The sequence below is a fragment of the Pelodiscus sinensis genome, chromosome 5 (assembly GCF_052426305.1).
Source record: "Pelodiscus sinensis isolate ZL-2025 chromosome 5, ASM5242630v1, whole genome shotgun sequence".
In the NCBI taxonomy this organism is placed as follows: domain Eukaryota; kingdom Metazoa; phylum Chordata; order Testudines; family Trionychidae; genus Pelodiscus; species Pelodiscus sinensis.
In genome coordinates, this window is record NC_143056.1 from 71117983 (window position 1) to 71141891 (window position 23909).

At 44.1% G+C, this 23909-nt stretch overlaps 1 protein-coding gene and 1 pseudogene across 3 annotated transcripts in view; one reads left to right on the top strand and one right to left on the bottom strand.

Annotated features, from left to right (window-relative positions):
* Positions 1-23909, bottom strand: part of RAD51B (RAD51 paralog B) — a 625639-nt gene that overhangs the window by 241909 nt on the left and 359821 nt on the right. The gene's annotated exons all lie outside the window — the stretch shown is intronic.
* Positions 11650-12265, top strand: LOC149524335 (uncharacterized; annotated as a pseudogene).

Below are 23909 nucleotides of genomic sequence, written 5' to 3' on the forward strand. Positions count from 1 at the left end.
GGTCTCCAAAGTAGTCCACTCTGCCATCTTTCAGCAACTGCACGTTCACTAAAAATAAAAACTTTGAAAAGCACAGAAAGAATCATTTAAAAATGAATTAATATTCTGAGCTCATCAAAAAGGCTATGTCCTTAAATAAGAATGAAAGTACTTTCCCTCTGTGCTCAGACAGCGTGGGTTTCAAAGGCAGGAGCTGTGGTTCATTGGCAAAACACATAACCTCTACTCTTCACCTGCACGTTACTTTTTTTTGTGCAGGTCTCTAATGACACCAGAAGAAGCTGTCCCCCCCCCCCACCCTATTTTAAAAGTATAGGTATAAAAATAGCTAATGGTGGAAAAACCCATTACCCAATAAAAAGCCACAGGGCCAAGCTTCTATATGAAGTCATTAACCACAGTGCCCTTCTACCTCCCACTCCCTGTCCTCTGCCATTTTAAGCTCTTTGCTTTGCAGTATGTACATTAGTCAGGACAGAGCTTGACTGCCTTGCTGTCCAGTAGCGATGATCTCATTCTCCGAGTTGGCTGGCCAAGGTGCATTCCGTACCCTTTATGTGACATACTCTCCTCTTCCAGTCCACACAGAACTAATAGGCAGTGCGTGGGAGGCAAAGACCGACAAATTCACATGCCAGCCCTGTAAGCATAAACTACAGACATAGCAATAAAAAAACCTACTGTTTTCACCATTTAAAATTACTTGCACAGGACAAAACACAGTGGGAAGTATATGATAAGGATATCAATGTATAGTCAACTATACAATTAACTGATAAACCTAGATTTATCGGATAATCTCGTTGACTACACACATTTCCCCCACCCTTGCTGCCTCCATGGTGCCACCTACTATCAGAGGCAGCAGCTGGGGGGGGAGGGGGCATGAGGTGAAAGGAGGCTGCCATGAAGCAGCCTCTCTTTGCGGACCAGCTCCCCTGCCACCCTGGACTGCTGCCCTGGTCCTCCCCTTGTCGACCAGCTCCCCCTGCCATTCCACACTGCCGACTCTGATACAGAGGCAGAAGCACGGGGTGGCAGGGGACTCCCCAGGAGTCGGGCTGGGAACGCACTGACTGCTGGCCCCACCCCCAGGGACTATCAAATAGTTATGTAATGGCTAACATTTCATGCAGTTACATGACTATTCAAATGTACAGTATCTAGCATCCCTAGTATACAAGGGCACTATCAAGATCTAAGTAATCAGCACACACTAAATGGTGATTCTTATAAAAATACAGAGGCAAATTTTATCCTACATTATAACTTGCCGACCCTATTAGAATCAATGGAAAGGCACAATGTGGCTCAATTTTTTTGTGGGGAGTGATGGTGGAATCTGCTAGAGAACAAACTATTTTCTACATTTCTCCCCAGTTGTTCTTTTATTACTAAGGACATTTTCATGAAAACTGAGTGTTTTTTGTTACAAGTACAAGTCTGACCATAACAGTAACTAGTGAGAAATATGCACCGTCTTACTATATGCATTTTCTCCCTGTGAATGAATGGAAACTAAAAATTCTGCAGCCAAAAGTTTTCAGCATTTGGCTGAAAACATTTTGTTGTTCAGGTTTTCAGTTTTTTCATGAAAATTCAACATTTACCACAAAAAGCAGACACTCGGGAAAGAGTTTCATTTAAAAACGAGTTTCAATGGAAAATTTTGAGCCGCCCAAATTGGCAGGTGTCTTAGCTCTGCAGGCCCTACACAGCTACAAGAGAGCATGCTGCCATCTACTCTACCTAATGTATCGTCAAGAGAAAGAAAACTATTAACTATGTTCCGATTGCATAATGTTTACTAGTGATGACGATGAAGGGAACGAGGATTCCTATGTGCTGCGTGCCATTTACAGTGCTAGTCCAAGTCATCTGGGATCAGAGAGCGAGAGAGAAGTGACTCTAATGTCATTTTTACAGTCTCTTTTATTCTCATTTATTTTTTGCATCAGGGAAGCTCCTAGAATCCTTAGGTGAAAAACCAAAAGAGGGTTCCTGCCACTCACCCTGGACTTTACAATCCTTCCGTACCCTTTATGTGACATACTCTCCTTTGCCAAGATTATGGCTAAGTCCACACTATGAGCGAGGGGTACAAATTCCTCTGCTTTTGTACACATACTCATGGTAGGAATGTAGCTACTGTAGCACAGGTAGTAGCAGTAGAGGCACAGTAGTGCCTGAGTACAAAGGTGCCTGAAAATGGTGCGTATTTACTCAGCATGGCTCAGCTATACCTCTGATGAGAGCTAGTGCGAGTATACATACAAAAGAAAGGGAAATCATACCCATAGCTCATAATGTTGACATAGCTCATAAATGAGATTTAAGACCCTGTCAGCTCTTGGTGATTATTCACTGCCTAAAGTCATAATCCTCTGTAAAGAACAAGGGAAAAGAAACAAAAAAATATGTGATGGGCCAGCAACATTGTTTATGAGTAGAATATATTTGAATATTTTCTATAAGGCATCCAAGGATCTTCAGCATCAGAATATGGGATGGGTCTTCCAGAGAATAAGATAGATGATGTTTTGTTGTTAACTTCATACTTCTTGCTGCTCGCCAGCATGCCCATTGTCATCAATATGTTTCAAATTAGTGAATCCCAGCTCCTGGCATCAGGGGCTCATGTTGATTCTATTCTGTTTTGAAAGTGAGTGAAAGAGCAGATGCTCAAGCAAGTACTGAGGCTCCTGTCTCCTGATTTAAGAATGGAATTGATGTTAAGAAACAAGAGAATCCAGCTGGTCTGACTTCTTGCCAATCCACCAGCCCTTAAAAAAATGGTCAGCTCTCAGGAGCACAGTGGAGGGAAGACAGCTGGTGGTTTACAGCACCTGAAACTGGCCCAGATCTGAGGAGTCCAGATAGTCATGATCCCGATGCTTTCTTTTCATCACTTCAAACCTTCTGCTTCTGTAGTCTGGCAATAAATTACAAGCTGATCAGCTTCCAGCACTCCAGTATTCCCATATTGCTAATGGAATGCTTGCAATCAGAAGTACTTGGGTTGGTGATGTAGTGAGGGAGAGTACAAGAGGACCCAATAGGTTGTTCACAGATGGAGTCCTCTCTCTTACCAAAAATAAACTGTTTACACACTAATTCACCCTCCCTAATAGCCTTTCTATGAATAGGCTTGAGAAATTATTTTTGTCCCTAATATTCTACTGCTTTACAACACTGTCTTCGCAATGACCAATCTGACCCTCCCACATTGTAATTTTCTTGTTCTTTTCCTTTTTTGCAGCCCAGATCTTCCCAACGTCACCCTGCTTCCTAAAAAACAACCCCTCACTCCTGTCCTGTCATTTAACTCTGTCTTTCCAATAGCAAATAATTCCAACAACAAAACAATTTCCCAGTGTGGACACTTTTGCGAAAGAAAGTCAGAATTTTGTCTTGCCTACACATAGACAGGATACAGAAACCCAAAACGATCCTTGTCCAACCAGGACATTTGACAACACTAAGGTGCTGTGAACTGGAGAATGATTTTAATTATCATCTAATCAATCATACTACAAATTATTGCTGGATTTTAAAATAAATTCCGCGCAATGGAACTGGACAGATCATGATGATAATCAGAGTGCATGGAGGGGTGAGGTTTTGAATGCTAGAATTAATGTGTCCATGCCCTTAAATATTGAATAAAGAAGTGAGATTTAGTACTGCTCTGTCAAGACAACTGCAAGCTTCCTGGCACACTGACTTGAAGAACCACTGTGTACAGCATTTGATTTTTCCAAGTGCAAAATGTTTAATGCTGGTTAATCTCAGCTGCTTAAATGTGTCAACCTCTGCTAGCACTTACCTGTCACCTGGATGTGCCTTTTCTTAAATTTCCCAAAAGAGCTTGCGGCAACTCTCTTCCCTGACAAGGGAAAAGAGCAGTTTGGGCTTTGAAAATCTATGTTTCTACTGTCCCAGTGAAGTGGAATAGAATAAAAACCTTGCTGGGGGTGGAAGGTGAACAGAGAGAGAGAGAGAGAGAGTGTGTGTGAGAAATTCTGAAATTGTAATAAACGTAATAAATCCTACAGGATGCTGCTCACTACTCCATGGGTATCTCATGAAACCTATGTGTAGGATTTACAATAAATCCTAGATTAATATTTTTTCATGAATTATATTCTGATGTATTGGGAGCCTTGGAGTCCAAAGACCCCTGTTTATCCACAGAACTGGTATACTGCAGGCCGAGGCTGTGCAAGCTTCTCGTGCACCAACCTGTCACTAAAACACGTGTTTCATTTGAAAGGCTGCGAGTGGAGTCCAGTCTTCATTGCACACATTGAATCCTTGGCTTCTCTGTCAAGATGCCTGAAAAGAGCTCCTATTAGCACCCACTGTAATAAGGTGTTTCTAACACAGCCACACCTTTCTCCTTGGAAGCAGACTGAGACCTCCTCAACTCCCTTAATAGAGACAGGATAATTCCTGATTATTGTTAACTGAGCTGAAGTTGAACCTGAAAGGTAAATCATCTATTCAACCCAAAACTGGGAATATTTCAGCACTGTTCTCTCTCTGTAGTTACTTTCAAATCTCATGGAGCAATACATTCTGAAAGCCTAAAATGAAACATTCTCCACTAAAACACAACACTATTCTTGAAAATAAAGGTTAAAGTGTTTTAAAAGGCAACCATAAATTGCACTTGAAAGATGTTATGGTCTCTATGCAAAACAGGCAAGCTGCATTATAATCTCACCAACATCTCTGAAATTGCAGCACTAAACATTTTCAGAACTACTCATACAGTTCAGAATTAGAACAATTGCTGCTGGGTTTAAATTATAAGAATTCTCACAGATGGGAATGACATGTAAAGTTTGGATCAGAATCCAAACTTTTCCCAAAACAAGGGTTGATTGGACCTGGAGTCTTTCTCCATCCTACAACTTGAAGGTCAGAGTAAATCAGACATATTAGGTCCAGAATTGTATGCTTGCAAATTCGGGCGTCCTCACATTTGGCATTCAGATTTTGACCACTCTTTCAATAATATCCATCACAAAAACTATATTAACAGAATGTTATGACTGCACAATTAAAAACTTAAAAATTAGGAAACATTAAAGGTAAGGTTACATACGTAATCTTAAATATGCCCCTTGCATGTATTCAGAATGATAGTCTTGATGTCTCCAAAAAAGAAACAATAACCTTAACTGTACAATTTACTATCTTTTGAATATTAAGCTATGAACATAAAAGCTACATGGTACACTGCGCACTGTTGTGCAAGAAGTTATGCAAATGAAGCGTGGCAATGAATATCATCGTGCCTCATTTGCATACCTAATGAGCTGCCATTTTTGCGGAAGGGGCTTTTGTGCAAGAAGGAGCTGTCTACACTGCTCAATCTTGAGCAAAAAACACCTCTTGTGCAGGAGCCATTCTTCCTGAAAATAAGTGGCAGAACAGCTCCTGCGCAAGAGGAGGATTTTGCTCAAGAAGGAGCAGTGTAGACAGCTCCTTCTTGTGCAAAATGGGGGCTCATTAGGTATGCAAATGAAGCACGGAGATATTCTTTGCTCAGCTCATTTACATATCTTCTTGTGCAACAATTCACAGTGTAGATGTAGCCAAATAGTCTCAACACAGTTTCTGACAGAATGCCCTTGATTTTAAAAAGCAATGGAAAAAAATCCACAGTGCAGAACTATTTGTTTAGCCATTACATTAATACCCTATCCCAGTAGTTTTCAAACTAGGAGTTACAACCCAGTACTGGGTCAGGGAAAGTCAGGCACTGGGTCTCCTTGCTGCAGGGGGATCAGGTAACCAGCAGAGGTGCTAAGGCAGGCTACCTCGCCTCTCCTGGCTCTGCAGACTGTGCTGCACCCTACAAGTGGCCAAAAATATGATCAGCTCCTAGGGGAATAGGGCTCTGTGAACTTTCCCTGTCCCAAGCACTAGCTCCACACTCCCATTGTCTGGGAACCTGCTGCTGGATGCTTTTGAGGTGCAGTATGGTTTGTGGTATCAGGAGAGGCTGGAAGCCTGCCTTTGCACACCCCACTGCATCACTAACCAGGAGCTGCTCAAGGTAAACCCTTCGTGCCCAGCCTTGAATCCTCCCCCAAAGCTAGAGCCCCCTTCTACACCTCAAAGCTCTCATCCTCAGCCCCACTCTGAAGCCTACACTCTAGTCAAATTATGTTGGGTCACGAGCATCCACAATTTTTATCAACTGGGTCACAAGAAAAAAAGTTGGAAAACCACTGTTCTATTCCATGAATTGCATGAGGTCTGTAGGAAAGACCCTGCAAACCTTGGCAGCCTGGCAGTTTGTATTTTATGGGAAACAAAGTAAGGGAAGAAAGGGGTCTCTGCATAATTTTGACTCATTCACTGCACTCCTTAACTACAGGCAGTCCCCGACTTACGCGGATCCGACTTACGAACGGGGCTTTCTCGCCCTGGAGCTCGCAGGCAGCGGGACCGCCCAGAGTGCAGCGGTCCCGCCACCTTGACCTCTGGGGCGAGAAAAGCTGCTCCGGGTGCCCTTGGTCTGCTGGGGATCGTCTCCAGCAGACCAGGGACACCTGGAGCAAAGCCGGGGAGGCGGAGGGGTCCCACGCCTCTGAGGCTTTGCTCTGGCAAAGCTTCAGAGGCGCGGCACCCCGCCGCGGCGGCGGCTTTGCTCCCCGTGTCCCTGGTCTGCTGGGGGGGGGTGCACTAGCTGCGCCTCCGCCCCCCCAGCAGACCAGGCTTTTGTTGTGGACCCTGGGGTAGAGCAGCTGGGGTGCTGCCGGGTTGGTCCTGCAGGGACCTACCTGGCAGCCCAGCTGTTCTGTCCGAGGCTCGAGATTCAGCCGCTGTTGAAACTGATCAGTGGCTGGTTTCAGGAATCTGGGGGCAGAGCAATTCTGCCTCCAGCTTCCTGTAGTCAGCCCCTGGTCAGTTTCAGCAGCAGCGACTGAATCTGGAGCCAGTTCCGACTTACATACAAATTCAACTTAAGAACAAACCTATAGTCCCTATCTTGTACGTAACCTGGGGACTGCCTGTACATTTTTATTGCACAGCAATGCAGTCATACGCACACACACAGATCTTCTTTAGTTGCACACTTCACAAGATTCATAAGAAAATATTACTAAATGCAGAATGTGGGGGTTTTTTTCCAAAAAATGAAGCAAGATAGGATGGCCTGGTAGTTAAGATAGACTGGGAGTAAAGGGTTCTCGGGAAGTGGTCTAAGGTAAATAGGCTGAAATTCAATAAGGACAAATGCAGAGTACTCTACTTCAGAAGGAACAATCAGTTGCACACATACAGAATGGGAAATGACAGCCTACAAAGGAGTACTGCAGAAAGGGATTCAGGGATCATAGTGGATCACAAACTAAATATGAATCAACAGTGTAACACAGTTGCAAAAAAAGCAAACATCGCGCTGGGCTGTATTAGGAGGAGTGTTGTAAGCAGGACATGAAAAGTAATTCTGCTGTACTCTGCACTGATTAGGCCTCCACTGGAGTACTGTGTTCTGGGTGCCACATTTAAGGAAAGATGTGGAAAAATTGGAGATAGTCCAGAGAAGAGCAACAAAAATTATTAAAGGTCTAGAAAGCATGACTTGTGAGAGAAGATTGAAAGAACTGGGTTTGTTTAGTCTCCAAAAGAGAAGACTGAGAGGGGACATGATACCATGCTTTCAAATGCCTAAAAGGTTGTTACAAGGTGGAAGGAGAAAAGTTATTCATAACCTCTGATAAGATAAGAAGCAATGGGCTTAAATTGCAGCAAGGAAGGTTTAGATTGGACATTAGGAAAAAATTCCTGTCAGGGTAGTTAAGCACTGGAATAAATTGCCTAGGGAAGTTGTAGAATCTCCATCATTGGAGGTTTTTAAGAGCAAGTTAGACAAATATCTCTCAGGGATGGTCTAAAGGGTGGTCCTACCATGAGTGCAGGGGACTGGACTTGATGACCTCTCAAGATTCTTTCCAGTTCTATGATTCAATTCCTATCACACACTTGCCAGGAGAACCTGAACAAGTTAACCTCATCTCTCTGTGATTTAGGTCCTCATCTATACAATGGGGATGACAGCACTGTTTTTCCCCATCTTGTCTTGTGTGTATGGAGTATAAGCTGATTAGTGCAGGAGTGGTCTCTTACTTTCTGCTTGTACAGCCCCTAACACAGAGGAGTCTTAATCTTCTTACGGGGCATGAGGCATTATAACAACAGTCATTCTCAAAAAGAGATGAATCGCTTTTATCAATAAACCTACCACATAAATTAATCTTTGGACAGAGCCTAAATCTGAAAATTTAAATTGAGAACAAGAGTATTTCGCTGACTGACCACAAAGGTCTAGAATGGAAACATTGATACAGCCTTAATTTCAGTTCCTGTTACAATCCCAGGGCATGCCAAGTATTTAACTGCACTCTGTAGCATGCACCAAAGAAGGACTCTCAGTAATTCATCTCAGGATGAACCCAACTGCTCATTTGAGTTCACTGAACTCCACTCTCCTGAGGTGCACTGCATTTTTAAAAAGTCTGAAATAAAAAGTTACACAACGTCACTTTTAATGCTTGACTCACAGAAAGGTTGAAGCTCCAAGAGGCCAGTCTGAACTAGAAAATTTCAAACAGAAGAGGGAGGGGGAGGGAGAGAGCACCAGGGAGTGAAGAATCGCTGGTTTCAAATAGCAACATTGTCCAAAGGAGTGAAAGGGAACAGATGGCCATAGAGAATGCGGCCTCAAAGCTCTGAAGAAAAGGGCTATATTGACAGATCTTGCTGTTTCCCATTCAAGCATGAACACTCTGGCATGGGGAGTTAAGACGATACAAGGAACGACCTCTGTTCCCAGCAACTCACTATGGGTAACTGGCCTCTGAAACTTTCTGAGAAAAACAACATGAGAGAGCAGGAGACAGACAAACAGATATGGCAACAAGCCCAGGCTTCAGCTACCAGGGGGGAAAAAAAACCCTAAAAACAAAAAACCCCAGAAGGGCTAGAAACAGCTGCCTTTTGCTGGCTCCAGTGCAGAGTATTAGAAGAAACATTTCCAGATTTTCTCATCTTCCTTTTCAGAGCAAGCTTTTTGTAGGGGTCAGCCTCAAGCTGCTGGTCTTTGCCCTGATTTGAGGTGAAAAAAAGGACAGATCAGAACTTGTCTTGCTCAATGAAACCTGCTTCCTTTCATCACAAGGCCCTCCCCTCCAGCTAATTCACAGCAACTTTATAAATATTTAAGTGCAAAGCAATAATGTTAATGCTTAGTCTTGCATGCAAAACTGATGGGAAATTTCAAGTGATGGCTCCCACACTAAGTGTAACTGCATCCCTTGCTTAGCAAGTGGAATTTGCTTTCATAGCACTCAGCTATTACGCCATCATATATAAAAGCAGAGAGAGTTACACTCACTGTGGGAAACAGCTAATGATGTCCTGTCATTTGTATGTGGCAATTCTTAATTACCATATTGCATTAGCAGTTGCTTTCATTTAATGATACTGTGCATTCAATATTAGAGAGTGACCTGAGCTGGGAAGTTCAGCTAACAGCCACATCACACGTTCTGAGAGAGGCCCAAGCCATAAAGTTTCAATCCAAATGCAGATTTGAATTTTCCCAAAGCTTGAAAGGGATTTGAAAGGGGATCTGCATTTATAGCGTGAATAATTTATATAACACCTGATATATTTCTGAGCACTTTTAAAATATTAACCAATAAACCCTCATGATTCACTCCTGAGCCAGGGAAGTAAGTAAGAACCATCCCAGTTTAAATGTTCTCCTTTGCAATAATAAATAAAGGGAAAAGATAATAGAGAAATTGCGGATGAGTTCATATCAAATGTCACAGCAAAAGACTGCAAGTGCTGCACAAATCACATATGCTAACTGTGCCTCAGTCTCTCGATCTCTGAAATGGGAGTTATAATATTTACTATACAGTAAAGGGGTGTGTAAAGGGATACTTCAATAAAGTCTGTAAACACTCTGAGGATATGTCTACACTAGCCCCCTAGTTCGAACTAAGGAAGGTAATATAGGCATTCGAAGTTGCAAATGAAGCCCGGGATTTAAATATCCCGGGCTATATTTGCATGTTCTCATCTGGTCGCCATTTTTAAATTCCACTGGTCCAAAGTAACTGCCCGTGGCTACATGTGGCAGTGAAACGGTAATTCTAAGTCCTTAATTCGAATTAACTGTTACTCCTCATTCCATGAGGAGTTAGTTTGAATTACCGTTTCACTGCCGCATGTAGCCGCGGGCAGTTACTTTGGACTAGTGGAATTTAAAAATGGCGACCGGACGGGAACATGCAAACAAAGCCCGGGATATTTAAATCCCGGGCTTAATTTGCAACTTTGAATGCCTACATTAGCCTCCCTAGTTCAAACTAGGGGGCTAGTGTAGACATACCCTGAGATCCTTCCTTGTACAACATTATAGAGATCCAAATTATTATTTAAATCATGTTCTTGTACAGAATATCAGCACAGTACTACATTTACTTTGCAAGAAGTAATAGACTGATCAGTTATTAATGTGCAACTCTGAATAGATGTTTTTGATTGGTAAAAAGCATTAAACATTAAAAGTCAAAATATATTATTTTGATTAAATCAAACAAAATTCAGTCTTTAGAATGCAAAGCCGAAGACCATGATTATTAAATGATCATTTCAATGGCTGATTGGCTAAGTATGAATAGTTGATCAGTCAATTTTCTCCCTATGAGTCTATGGGTAATGGTTGTATTCAATAGTTCTCATTGTTTTATTTTGGTTGTGTGTGTTTCTTTGTCTTACTCATGCTGATGTGGGGACCAATGTTCACAAATTGGATCTGCCTTTCAAATTTCAGGACAGGTGGCTCCCTGGTATATTCCCACACATTCCAAGTATTTTTAAATGTTCTGCATCTGTTGTCTAAAACAATTTAAGTTCTCTGCATGAACCGTGGGAGATAAAAAAATGTAAGATATATATATATAACATGTTGAATAATCGCGTATGCCACACGAGTTCTCTGTCATTTCCACAAGAAGATGGATTTCATAAAATAGCTCACCCATTATTTATTATGCTGTATAGTTACCAAAAATTCCTACAGAGGAGCAGACAGCATTTGTCACTTTAGACACTGATCACATATAGATCCATGATCACTATCATAAAATGACTTTTTATGTTGTCTGCTGCTCTACTGAAATTTTTTAAACATTTTATATGCCACACAAAGTGCTTTATAATGCTGACTGTATGTGTAAATATATACATGAGCTGAGTGGGATTTCTCAAAGATACTCTGTGCTGGTCTAACAGCCTCCATTAAAGTCAATAATAATATATCCACACACATCCCTTCACTCACCAATGAAATAAAGCCACTACTCAATATTTGAGGACAAGAAACTAAGGCCAAGTCTACACTGGCAAGTTACTGTTCAGTAAATCAGTTTCAGCCACAATAACTTCCAAGGTGTCCACACTGGTAAGGCACTTAGAGCATACTAGCTACGTAGTTTATGTACTCAATATAGTCCACCTCGATGAGAAGCGTAAAGCTTGCTGCTCTGGATACAGTGCTGGGTGCCACTGTGGTTTAGCACTGCACTGTGACTGGCTTCCAGCACCCTTCCCACAATGCCTGGTCTTGCCTCTCTGGTCATATATTTGATCTCTACTGCCCTGCTCACTGGTCACCATCCTCCCTTCTTGTTTGTTTGGCAATGCATGCTGTGTTCTTAGTGCATCTTTCCAGCTGGCCATGCATGCTCCATGCGCCAGGAGATCCCCTGTTTGGAGCCATGCTGAGGTGCTAGACCTCAGCAGTGTTTGGGGTGAGGAAGCAGTCCAGCCCCAACAGTGCACCAGCCATAGGAATTATGATAATTATAGGCAAATCTGAAGATGTATGACTGAAAGGGGCCAGGATCAGGACACACTGCAGCACATGGTGAAAGTGAAGGACCTGAGAAATGCCTACCACAAGGCAGGAAGCAAACCGCTGCTCTGGTGCTGCATTCACGACCTGCTGGTTCTACAAAGAACTGGATGACACATTTGGGGGGTGACTCCATTTCCACTCCTGTGTATACTTCAGGACCTCGGTGGCCACCCCATGGTGAACCAAGCCAGGAAAGAGGAAATCATGGACAAGTGCGCTGAGCAGAGGGAGGGCCCAGAAGATGACTTGTCATCCATAGATGCATGCAGTCAAGAGCTGTTTTCTGCCCACGAGGAGGTGAGCCAGTCATAGCAGTCGGAGGCTGTAGAGGATGTGCCTGGCAAGTAGTTTTGATTTCTGAAAGCAAGTTGCTGGGAGCAGGAGGGTTACAGAAAGAGGCTTGTATCTGTGTTTTGCTGCTAACAACACAGGCTACTTAGATGCGGAATAGGGCACTGAGGCAACGTCTACACAGTGGGTGTTTTGCTGAAGAGGAAATGCAAATGGAATGCTTGTTTGCATATCTCACACTCTCATTTGCATATCTTCTTCCGATCCTTTTTGAGGAAGAGGTTTTTGCGATAAAAAGCCCTGTGTACCCGGGGCCATTTGTCAGAAAAAAACTCTTTTGCACAAGAGTCTGTAAACCTCATTTTTTGAGGAATAAGGGCTCTTGCGCATAAGCAGGTTTTTCCAACAAATGGCCCATCTACACAGGGCTTTTTATTGCAAAAACCTCCTCCGCATAAAGGATTGGAAGAAGATATGCAAATAAGAGCACGAGATATGCAAATGAGCGCTCCATTTGCATTTCCTCTTCGGCAAAACACCCGAAGTGTAGACGTAGCCTAATGCAATTTCTCACTTCATGGGAATCCATCTCACAGATCTCATTGAAAGGGTCATACAGTTGATGGGCCATGTGTCTGCATAAATTTGAGGGCAAGGCTGCTGTGTTTCCTGTCCCATTAATCATATTGGTAACATTCCTTTGTCACTATGCCGTCAGCAGGGATGTCGGGGAACCATCATTGCACAAAGATAAGCCGTGTATGGGCTTGAACGGAACACTCAGTTGACTAAAAGACCCTCCTTTGCTTCCCTGCTCACCTAAGCAGGATGAACACAGCTTATGGCAAATGAGTGGCCATTACTAAAGCTGGGCTCCTCCCTGAATCACACCTGCCCATAGTACAGTACAGACCTGCACCAATGAATTCCCTTGTCCCTCTGCACTAGTGAATTCCCCTTCTCTCCCCGCACCCAGGAATTCTCCTGCCCCAGTAGTGAACTCACCTTTGTGGGGTTCTTGTATCTTATGTGTGCTCACGCCACGACAGCAGTCAGTGCTAGGTGTGAACAGCGCTTGTGTTTAAAATGGGTTGGGGCAGTGCTGTTTTAGTGTTAAAAATGGACCCTATGTAACATGTTGTAGTTTGTCTTCACAGAGTTAACCTTGGCATGGCAGTCTGCACTGATGTCATCTGCAGAGAGGCTCCGGAGAGTTAGGAAACAACCTCAAAGAAGCTGAGAGGAGTTTTTGCATGATGTCATGAGTCAGGCTGCTGCTGAAAAAGAATTGAGGGAGTGGAAGGAGAGTGAAAGAAAGAGCAGAAGGAGAACACAGTGCGGTTCCTAAATATTATGCCAAGCGGACATACTCCAGCCACGGCTGGCACTTCAGACGGAGCAGCTGCGCAATCATCCCCCCTGCAGTCAGTGTCCCAAAACTGTTTTCTATACACCCCCCCAGCACTGCCAACAATCTGACCACCACCTGTCCCTGGGTGGCACCCACAGCACTCCACACCTGCCCCCTCAACCTCCATCCATGCAGACTCCCAGAGGCACCCAATGCACTCAACATCCGGGCACATGCAGTTTACTTCTGATGAACTGCAGCCCCCCCCCTTGCACAGCACCCTAATGCCTTCTCCCCCACTTCAGGCTTAGCTCAGTTACTTGTGCTGACAAATGTGACATGCTGTGTGTGATGTGTCTGTGAGGATTTAGTCTTAAAGTTTATAAAGAGTGAGCCTGTCTGAAATTCGGAGACCTGTTGTCATTTTACCAGGGACTACATTTTAACAGAGGGTGTGAGAAGGAGAGTCCTAGAGGTACGAGGTTAGTCCCATTAATGCCCCCGATCCTGTATTTTAAAAAATAGCCCTCTGTAGACAGGGAATGTGAATGTTCCAGGATGAAGACTCTGTTTCTCGGGCATACAGAACTTTCTAGCATAAAGGTAAAGCTCACTGTGCAGGAGACAGAGCTTTCAGGAGTAAGGGGAGGGGGTTGCAGGCCAAAAGGCTAGAACAATTCACACAGGAATAAAGGACTTCACAAGCCCCACCACATACTGCTCTAAATGGAAGAGCAAGAAGAGAGAAGACCGTTCTCTAACAAGAAGAGAGAAGAGCATATCTTTACAACACCAAATGAAACACTACGTTCCACTCGCAATTCTCCTCCAGGGAAAAGGGTGAGAGAATGAGCCACACATGACAGATGTTAGTCACTTTGCTTAATGCAATCAGATACTGTGCAATAAGGATGGTATGGGAACCCTATGAAATAAAGTCAGATAAAATCAAACTAACCTATCTGGAAGCTGTGGAATATGGTGAAAAGCAGTTGTATTTAAGTAAAGGAAGGTGATAACAGAGGCTGCCAGGAAACACTCTATTATGCCGTTCTAACTTAGAGTAATTGCCGAGTGAGAGTGCACATGACACCGTACTACACTGTTTGACTGTACTATTCCCAGAACTAGAATGGCTATTTGGCCAACCCTGATGTCAGCAGTAGCCTGAAAAGGCTGTTGCTGAAGGCCCAGAAACATTTCCTAGCGATATGACATGCCCCTATCTTTACAATACTGATGTTCTGCATACTCCAGGTGAGGTGCCAAGAGCAGAAAACAGAGCTGACAAGCTGAGCTGTATATGTGATGGCCTTAAGCCACTGAAGTGGGGCCAGAAGTGTAATCACGGATGGCTGACATGATCTGGAGCATTCTACATAATACACACTCACTGGAGAAAGCAGCATCTCACCCACTCCCAAATGCTTAGCAGAAGCACAGTGACCTCATCATTCTTTCTCAGCATGAATGACACCATCTGACTTTTTGTTCCTGAAAAGGAGCACTGTGGCCAAGTTCATACTGTGTGCTGTGCCTAAAGCAGTGGCCGCCAACCTTTTTAATCACAAGATAGCTTTTTCAGTTTAAGTGCAATGTAAGATCTACCTCAAACCCAACACCCTTGCCCCACTTCCTTCCCACCCCTTCTCTGAGGCTCTGCCACTACTCACTCCATCCCCCTTCCTTCACCATCCTCCCAAACTTTCACCAGGCTGGGGTAAGAGTTGGGGTGCAGGCTCTGGTCTTGGGCCAAGGAGTTTGGAGTGTGGGAGGAGCTCTGGCCTTCGCCCAGGGTAGGGGATGGGGTCTGGGAGGGGTTTCAAGGTGCAAGCTCTGGGAAGGAGTTTGGGTGCAGGGGAACTCATGTCTGGGGTAGGAGATTGGATACAGAAGGAGGTTCAGGGCTGGGACAGGGGTTCAGAAAGCAGGCTCTGGCTGGGCACCGTTTAACTGTGATGGCTTCCAGGTGGTGAAGCAGTGGAGTTAAGGCAGGCTTACTCCTGCCCTGGCCCTGCACCACTCCTGTAAGCAGCTGGCATGTACAGCAATGGCTCCTTGGCACCATGTGCTGCCCCTCATCTACAGGCATTGAGCCCACAGTTTCTACTGGCCATAGTTCCCTGTTATTGATCAATGGGAGCTGCAGGAGTGGTGTCTGCAGGCAAGGACAGAATGTGGAGACCCCCTACCCTGTCTCTCTCAGTGGCTACAGGGTCATGCCAGCCACTTCCAGGAGCAGCAATTACCACAGGGATAATGACTCTAGCTATGACAGATTAGGCATTTTAGAACTCACTACTCAAAGAATTACATTTAAGTGTAAGAGAGAAATGAAAATTATGAAATGCACAGACCAGCCAAAACCTAAAAGTAACACACTTTGCAAGCAGTAACAGAAGTAACATGTACATATAGGTTTGGGAGATGAGAGTGAAGGACAGTGTGTGTTTGTGAGAATGACAGACACACAGTGTGTGTGAGTGACAGAGATTTGATTTGCCACGCTCCCTCCATCCCCTTCTCTCTGTATGGAGATAGGGTACAGAGGTGTGGGGAGGAGGGATATCCTGACATCAACACCCTTCTTTCTACCCTCCCACACTCTGCATAACAAGCAGGAGGTTCCCAAGGGTGCAGCTCCAAGGCAGAGGGCAGGAGCAGCATGACAGTGGGTGGAAGGGCAATTGAAGTGCCAGCGCTTATAGCTTCCCAGCCAAACCAGTCAGGATCCTCTGTCAAGAGGCACCAAGATCTACTGATCTACTGGCTGGTAACCACTGACCTAAAGAGTAACACAATGGCAAGAACACATATTAGACATGGTCAGAATGGGTACTGGCAGTGCATGGGTATCTTTGCAGCTATGGGTATGTCTACACTAGCCCCCTAGTTCGAACTAGGGAGACTAATGTAGGCATTTGAAGTTGCAAATGAAGCCCAGGATTTAAATATCCCGGGCATTATTTGCATGTTCCCATCCGGTCGACATTTTAAAATTCCACTAGTCCGAAGTAACTGCCCGCGGCAGTGAAACGGTAATTCAAACTAACTCCTCATAGAATGAGGAGTAACAGTTAATTCGAACTAAGGACTTAGTTCGAATTACCGTTTCACTGCTGCATGTAGCTGCGGGCAGTTACTTCAGACTAGTGGAATTTAAAAATGGCAACCGGACGGGAACATGCAGATAAAGCCCGGGATCTTTAAATCCCAGGCTTCATTTGCAACTTCGAATGCCTACATTAGCCTCCCTAGTTCGAACCAGGGGGCTAGTGTAGACATACCCTATCTGACTTGCCTTACGCAGTATGCTGAGATTTGACTATATTTCTGTTAAAACAGCTCAAAGTTCTTCACACTGGCTAAAACTGTATAATGAAATAACTTGAGCAAAAAGGGAGTGGTGCAGCTCCTGTGGAATCCCAACTATGCTTTCCAAGTGGAACTCCTGGAATGGAACTGAGGCCATGATCTGAGAAAATACTTGAGCAAAATCACAGATAAAAAGCAGAACTTCAATATTTACTTCAAGGCATAAAGCCAGCTGAGGGAGGAAGGTAATGCCAACTGCAGATGTGTGAGCAACATATTGCTGAGGACAAGAGCAAAGTGGGGGAGAAGGCATATACCTTAGGGCTCCTAAAAAGAAAAAATTCAAATCTTGGCCAGATCAAAGCTCTCAAAAAAGCTATTAATATTGATAGACATTACCGTTTTACAGAAGTTACGTGGCCTAGGTGAGATGAGTTAGGGGCTTCAGTCTGCTTCCTGAAGGCACATGCCCATTCACAGCTTTTGTGTTGACAGTCTCAGAAACGAGATCAATGTTTCAATCCCCCCAGTCTTCTACTTCTCAGCCTGTAAACTCTTTGGGACAGAGATTGTCTCTTATGATGTGTTTGCACAGTGCCTGGTACAATGGTGCCTTAGTGTCAGTTGGAACCAATAGACAGTACTGTTAAACAAAGAATAAATGATGATATATAACGTTAGATTAGAGTGTTATGATAGTTGTGGAAATACCAGAAACTCCAAAATGATGGCAGCAGCTATGGACCAGGAAGGAAAGACAGACATCTCTTTGGAAGGATTTATTTTTTCAGTCTGCAGGGACTAAGCATTTTGGATCTGTCATTCAAGTGCTTTGTGAACTGAGATGAGTGTGCAGCATGTGACTATACTCATTGGAAGTGAGTCCTGGAACAATGGCTGTAACCCACAGCCACTGGTGAAGTGTTCTTCATTGGATCATCAGGAGTTTTGGTCATGAAGCTATAACTATTGCTATGTAGCTTAAAGACACGCTAAAGAGTACTTTAAAAAGCCCTTTCTCCCCCTGATTGTAATGTGTCAGAATATCAGAAGGTGGTAAAAAGCCATAACTTTTTTTCCTTCCCTTTTATCAAGGACCACATTTCAGCCCTGACCTTCCCCTCCCTGACTTTCTCCCAGCCTCCTTCTTAACCCACTCCCTCCCCTCTCACCTTTCCTCAGCCACGTAGGCCTGGGCATAAGGAACCTGATGAAATTGGAAACAAATTAAGTTATTGGAGGACCAAGTGGAAGAGGACTCAGGGAAACACCAACAAGTCTCAATTGGGCAGCTCTCATTTGTCTTTGCACTGTTCATCTGAAACATTTAACTAGACCTGCCTGCCTCCTCCCTCTGTCTTCTTGATTCCTGCAGCTATCTTTGGGTTTCGCACCAACATCATCACAGAGTATCAGGTAAGAGAGAGATAGCTTTTCTCCCTCTTCAACAGACTTTCTCTCCTTCCCTTCTGCCTCCAGCTTTATACAGCATCATCTGACTGCAGTGCAGAAGTGCCTGATGGGGGAAGGAGAGAGAAATCAGCTATTCCACAGCACCCAGTGACAGGATAAGGATGCCCTTGAGGTTTTCAACCCTCTATCAGAAGAGATATTTTGAAGGGGAAGGGACAGGGAGATAGATGCCTGTTTGCTCCACTGGGGAAAGTATGAGCGACAGTGTTATGACAGAACTGATTTCTGAAGATGTTGGGTAAAGGGGACAGGTACTTGCCATCTGGCCCTAGAAGACATGGAAATTCATAAAGACATTGGATTTGGTGATGTTTTAGCACATGGAAGAAATCATATCATTTTCCTATAGGTTGTGACCATGCAAATTTGATTGTATGCTGGAGCTTAGATTTCTGTTGGTCCAGAGTGGACCAGTTTGTGTTTAAGTCCCTCCTGGACATGAAAGGGAATGTTCATCTCTACAGAGCCTCTCTTGTAACATAGTGAGGCAGAGATGCAGCATTTTTAAGTGACTGAGGTTACCTATATATGCAGGAGCTCCTAACCAAACCCAAGGAAACAGCTGTCCACTATAAAATAACATCTGTTGAAGGGAAGATTGAGAGAGTGGCCTCATGGCAAAGTCATGGCTATAGCACAGTACTGTGCCAAGGAGAGCCTTGCAGAGGGAGCTTTTGAACAGTCAAACTGTTCGCTTTCTTTGGCATTTCCTCATTCACAAAAATCACTTGTGCAGAGTCAACCTCTGTCTTCAGCAAGCAGAACAGAACCTGGCGTCACAAGACTGGCAAACAGTCCAACGTGGCACAGGTGGCAGCTTCTGTTCTGGAAAAAGCTACGATCAAACTGGCATGCAGATGGAATGGCCTGCTAATCGAGAGATGCAGATGCTTTTCTCTCTAGGTTTGGCTCATATTCACTATTGGGGATTAGCAAAATGTACTGTCTGATCAAGCAAGTTAACAAAACAAAGACAGATGTCAATGCAGTATCTTTGCAGTTTATTTATTGCAATGCAGTCATCACATACTTCTCTACTGCACTCCCTCTGACTATGGCTTCCCTGGGGAAAATTTCTCCCACAGTGCACAAATACAGAAGGGTCACATAAATTGTTTTCTAATCACAACAACTACTGTAATTCTACTTTAAAGCAAATTCATTGATTTCTAAGGTATCTTACATACAATTTTTTAAAATTAGCCATTAAATTGGAAGATGCCATCTTGACAGTCTTAGGCCCAGACTGAGAAAATTGCTACTTGGCATATTGCCTACTGTGGTGAATAACTCCATTACCTACAGAGGGACTATTCATGGGAGAAAGCATTATGTGTGGTAGTAATTATTTCCGGGATTAATCCCTTATGCTGGAAGCAGGGACTTTCCAGGTGTCTGGTTCTATTGGAACAACTTACCTAAGGACGTGGTGAATTCTCCATTGCTTGAAGTCTTAAAATAAAGATGGGATTTTTTTTTCTAAAAAGTTGCTACAGCTCAGCCAGAAGCTACAAACCCAATACAGAAATTACTAGTTTAGGTTCTATGTTAGGCAGGAATCCGTGTTAGGCAGGTCACAAATGATCACAATAATCCATTCTGGTCTTAAAATCTGTTCATCTAATTGAAACTGAAGACTAATCTCTGGACAAAATTGTAAAAAACATTTAAAAAGTCACACGCAGGATTTAAAAATTGGTTTTGCACATGATCAGTCTGAAATAGCCACTAGGCTTCTTTTTGAGACTTTTAAGACCATGGAATAACATACGCACACAAAACTAAATTCTGCCCTCACTCACATCCCTGACAAGGGTAAAATTTAGCCTACAATACCAAAGTTAGCAGAAAGCTACAGCTAGATAACTACTTCACTATTAACTTCCACAGTTGCATATTCAAGAAATGACAAAACTGTGGAAATACACAGCAGAATCACTAAAGAGATTACAATGTTATTCACTTGTAACATGTCTTTTAAAACAACAAACCCCTAGAGGAAATCAAGCACAGCTCACAACTAAATTTACAATGTCAAACAATCAAAAATCAGGAAATACAGATATTCTTACCTTGCTTACTTGTTACAGGTGGAGTGCTTTGTATTACAAATTATGATTTAACAATTTAGTGGTTTCATTTCTATCTTCTGGCAGCCTTTCATGCACAGCTATCAGTGTACAACAGAGGTTGTAGGGTTATACTAGTGCAAAACTGTTCAAAGTGGGTAAGTTTGGAAACAAGACTACTCAAGGGGCACATGAAGAGTGTCAACAGTAGAGTCTTGTATACATGTATTTCACTTATTCCCAGTAGTTCCTTGTAATCTATTTATGACTACCCTGCTGCTATGCCTCCCTACAATCATCTACTCAGACACTGAGTAGCATGTCTTTGTCCATGGCCTTCCTCCTGTGATGGACATAGTATGTTTCCAACAGCCTCAGGACCCTTCCTTAATTGGAACATTGAATTTTCTCTTCCCTCCCACTTTTCATGGGAGCCCTTTACTGTAGACTGAAGGAGTCCTTGTACCAATTAGTGATGTCCCAGAACTTGGACATTAGAAGTGAACACAGGCCTCTCCCTCCAGCTCACTCCCTGGTTAACCCCCTCCCCGGTCAACCTCCTTGTCCCACACCACCAAGTCTTTATGCACAAGCTCCTTCGTCCTCTGCTACTGATGAATCAGCCATTTCTAGTCACTTCCCTCTACCTCACGCCCAAATCACTCCAACAAATTTGTTAATCAACAACAACAATAAAAAGTCTAACGTGGAAAAAAAGTCTAGTGCCAAACCAGCCTAACTGACTGGATCCAAATGAACATAATCCTCAGATTGTCACCATTTACCCCCATTTCTCTTAGTGGTGGGGATACAAGCTTCCTCCTTTTACCTTTGCTATTATTCCCAACAAGCCCTAATTCTTAGTCCAATACTCTAACTTGTGACCAGCCCAGAGAACAAGAATCTCCAGTATCATAGACCAATGATTTTGAAAAGGGTGGGATGATCTCAAAATTAGAAATTGATAGGAATTAGCCTTGACATTTATATTTATCACCTGAAAAAGATGCTCCGATCTCGCAAAACATTTGATTTTTATGTTTTATACATTCCACATATGCAACAGTTGTATTGAGTCTCTTATACTGCTATAATCCCTTCCCTTTGCTTTCATATGGATGCTACTGCAACTAGAGCACTCTACACAGAATTAGCATCTATTTATATGACCATGGCACCTGTCCCTGTATGCTGACATACTGTACCAGTGCAGGATAGGCTAAATTATGGCCCTAAGACATCAAAACTGGAGGAGCTGGAGTTACAGTGTTATGCCTGAGTGGTGAATTATATCATGCCTATCGGCCTTACCAACATCTGAGAGAGGAAAGTCAAAAGACAATTACTTGACCAATGCTGTAGAGACAGCTGTACTACAGCTAGGACCAGAATGCAGAAGACCTGCTTTCAATACCATGCCTGTCCCATGAGATGAGCTAGTATTGAGCAATCCCTTCACCACCATGGGTGCTCAGCAGAGGAGAGCTGAAAAGAAGTTTATGGCTCCTTTAGTGCCATCAGTAACAGCATGGATTACACTATCCCTTCCCCTCTCCCTCAGCTGTGAATCTGAGGATACTATTTTCCAGAACCCCAAAGCCAAAGATGATTGTCTCTCCTTTCCCCTCCTAGAAATCTCACAAGCAGAAAATTCTTTGTAGCAAAATATTTTATTGTCACAAAAAAATACTCAACCAAAATATTCATTTCCCCCGTAATGTTCCTCTCATACACCCAATAGGGGTTTTGCCCTGACTACAATAGATTGACCCATGTTGCAATGTCATCACCTAATAAGTGATCACAAACTTTAGCCTTTAACAATGGGTGGAACACAGCAGCTGGTTAGCAGCGCAAAGTAACACGACCACTTTTCCCTGTGTTTGTACAGTGCCAGCATAATGGGGCCTCAGGGCAACATTTTAAAACAAATTAGGGGGCTGTGCCCCCTGCTTGCTACACTCGCCAATCCCCCTCTCTGTGGCCAGACTTAGTCACATGGGTCCCGCCAGTCTGCATGCACGCTGTACTCCTTGGAAGGAGAGCCGCGCATGTTGGTGGACACCATGGTCACGTTGAAGATGACATTCACTAACTCAGGCACGTAGCACTGTGGTCACCCGCTCGACTCATCCTCGCACTCGTCCATGGTGGAAGCACCTGGCCAGCTCAAGTAGCAGCAAGGACAGCACTACACAACCCATCCTCAGCCAGTACTAGCTGATGCCCACAACAGTGCGAGATGCAGCACTTGCCCCCAAGCAGCTCATGCCAAGAGTAGACTGGGGGCACAAGACCTGGCAGTGGTTGGTGCAGGTGGGCGCATGGTGACAGGCAGCTTAGGGCAGTGAGTGCTCAGGCAGCTTCCCACTGCTCTGCGGCTGTTCAGGCAGAGGGGGAGCAGACCCAGCCAGACGAGGACCAAGAGGCATAAGGGCTAGGGGATGGGTGCATGATGCACGCTGGGAGGTGGCTGGGGCAGGGGGACTTGGGTCTCAGGAGTGTGTGGATGTTTCCAAGGTGACCCCGCCCCCCCAATTGCTTGAGACTTGTAGGAGCCGTGCTGAGGTGGGAGCAGTGGCAACAGCCGGTGGAGCCTGCACAACTGCCTGGTGGGGCTGCACTCCCCACTCAGGGACACAGCGGTAGGTGCTCCCTGCCCAGCACATGGCAAGGATGCCCCAGCAGCATTACCACCCACTGAAATCAAACCACATTCAAACTCCAGCCGGGTGAGAACCTCCCTCCCCATGCCACACCCTGTGGGGTTTGCCCTCCACTCGCTTCAGCTATGTGAAACACAAGCCACTCCACGGGGACTCCAGGTTGCTGGACCGCAGACCAGAGGTCTGCAAGAAACCATCCTGCCCCTGTGCCTGCTTAGCAAGGCACTCTGGTTCTAGGTCCCCCCTCTGGCAGAGCCTTTTGACACTTGTGACGTGATGACATCATTTTGTTGTCCAGCAGGGAAAACACACACACACACATGGGGGGAGAGGGAGGGAGAGAGAGAGAGAGAGAATTAGCAATAGGACAGAGAATGAAGAACACTGCACTTCAGTGAAACTAGTAGAGGAAGTTAGGGAGTTCATATTTAACTACCTCAGCGCAAATTTGGCCACAAAACCAGGATTAACACGCCTTTTTTTTTTTTTTTTAATAATTGCTATGGGATCTTTGATGACCATATGTGGCCAGAGCAGCTTGAATTTTAAATCTCATTTGAAGGGCAGAAGGATTAATAGTTATATTTTCTGGGAGTCTCTCTGTAGCACTCAAACATCCTCCTTTCAGGTACATAATATCCCCTCCCATTGCAGTTTGTCTTTGGGATGCCATGCAGCCAGGAAGAATTAGAACAGAACAATCTCTGTGCTCTCCTAAGCACTGGGATTGAAATTGTGCCTGGACTTTATGCTGACTATGAAAAGGGTTTGAGAAAGCTCTTTCGGCCCTT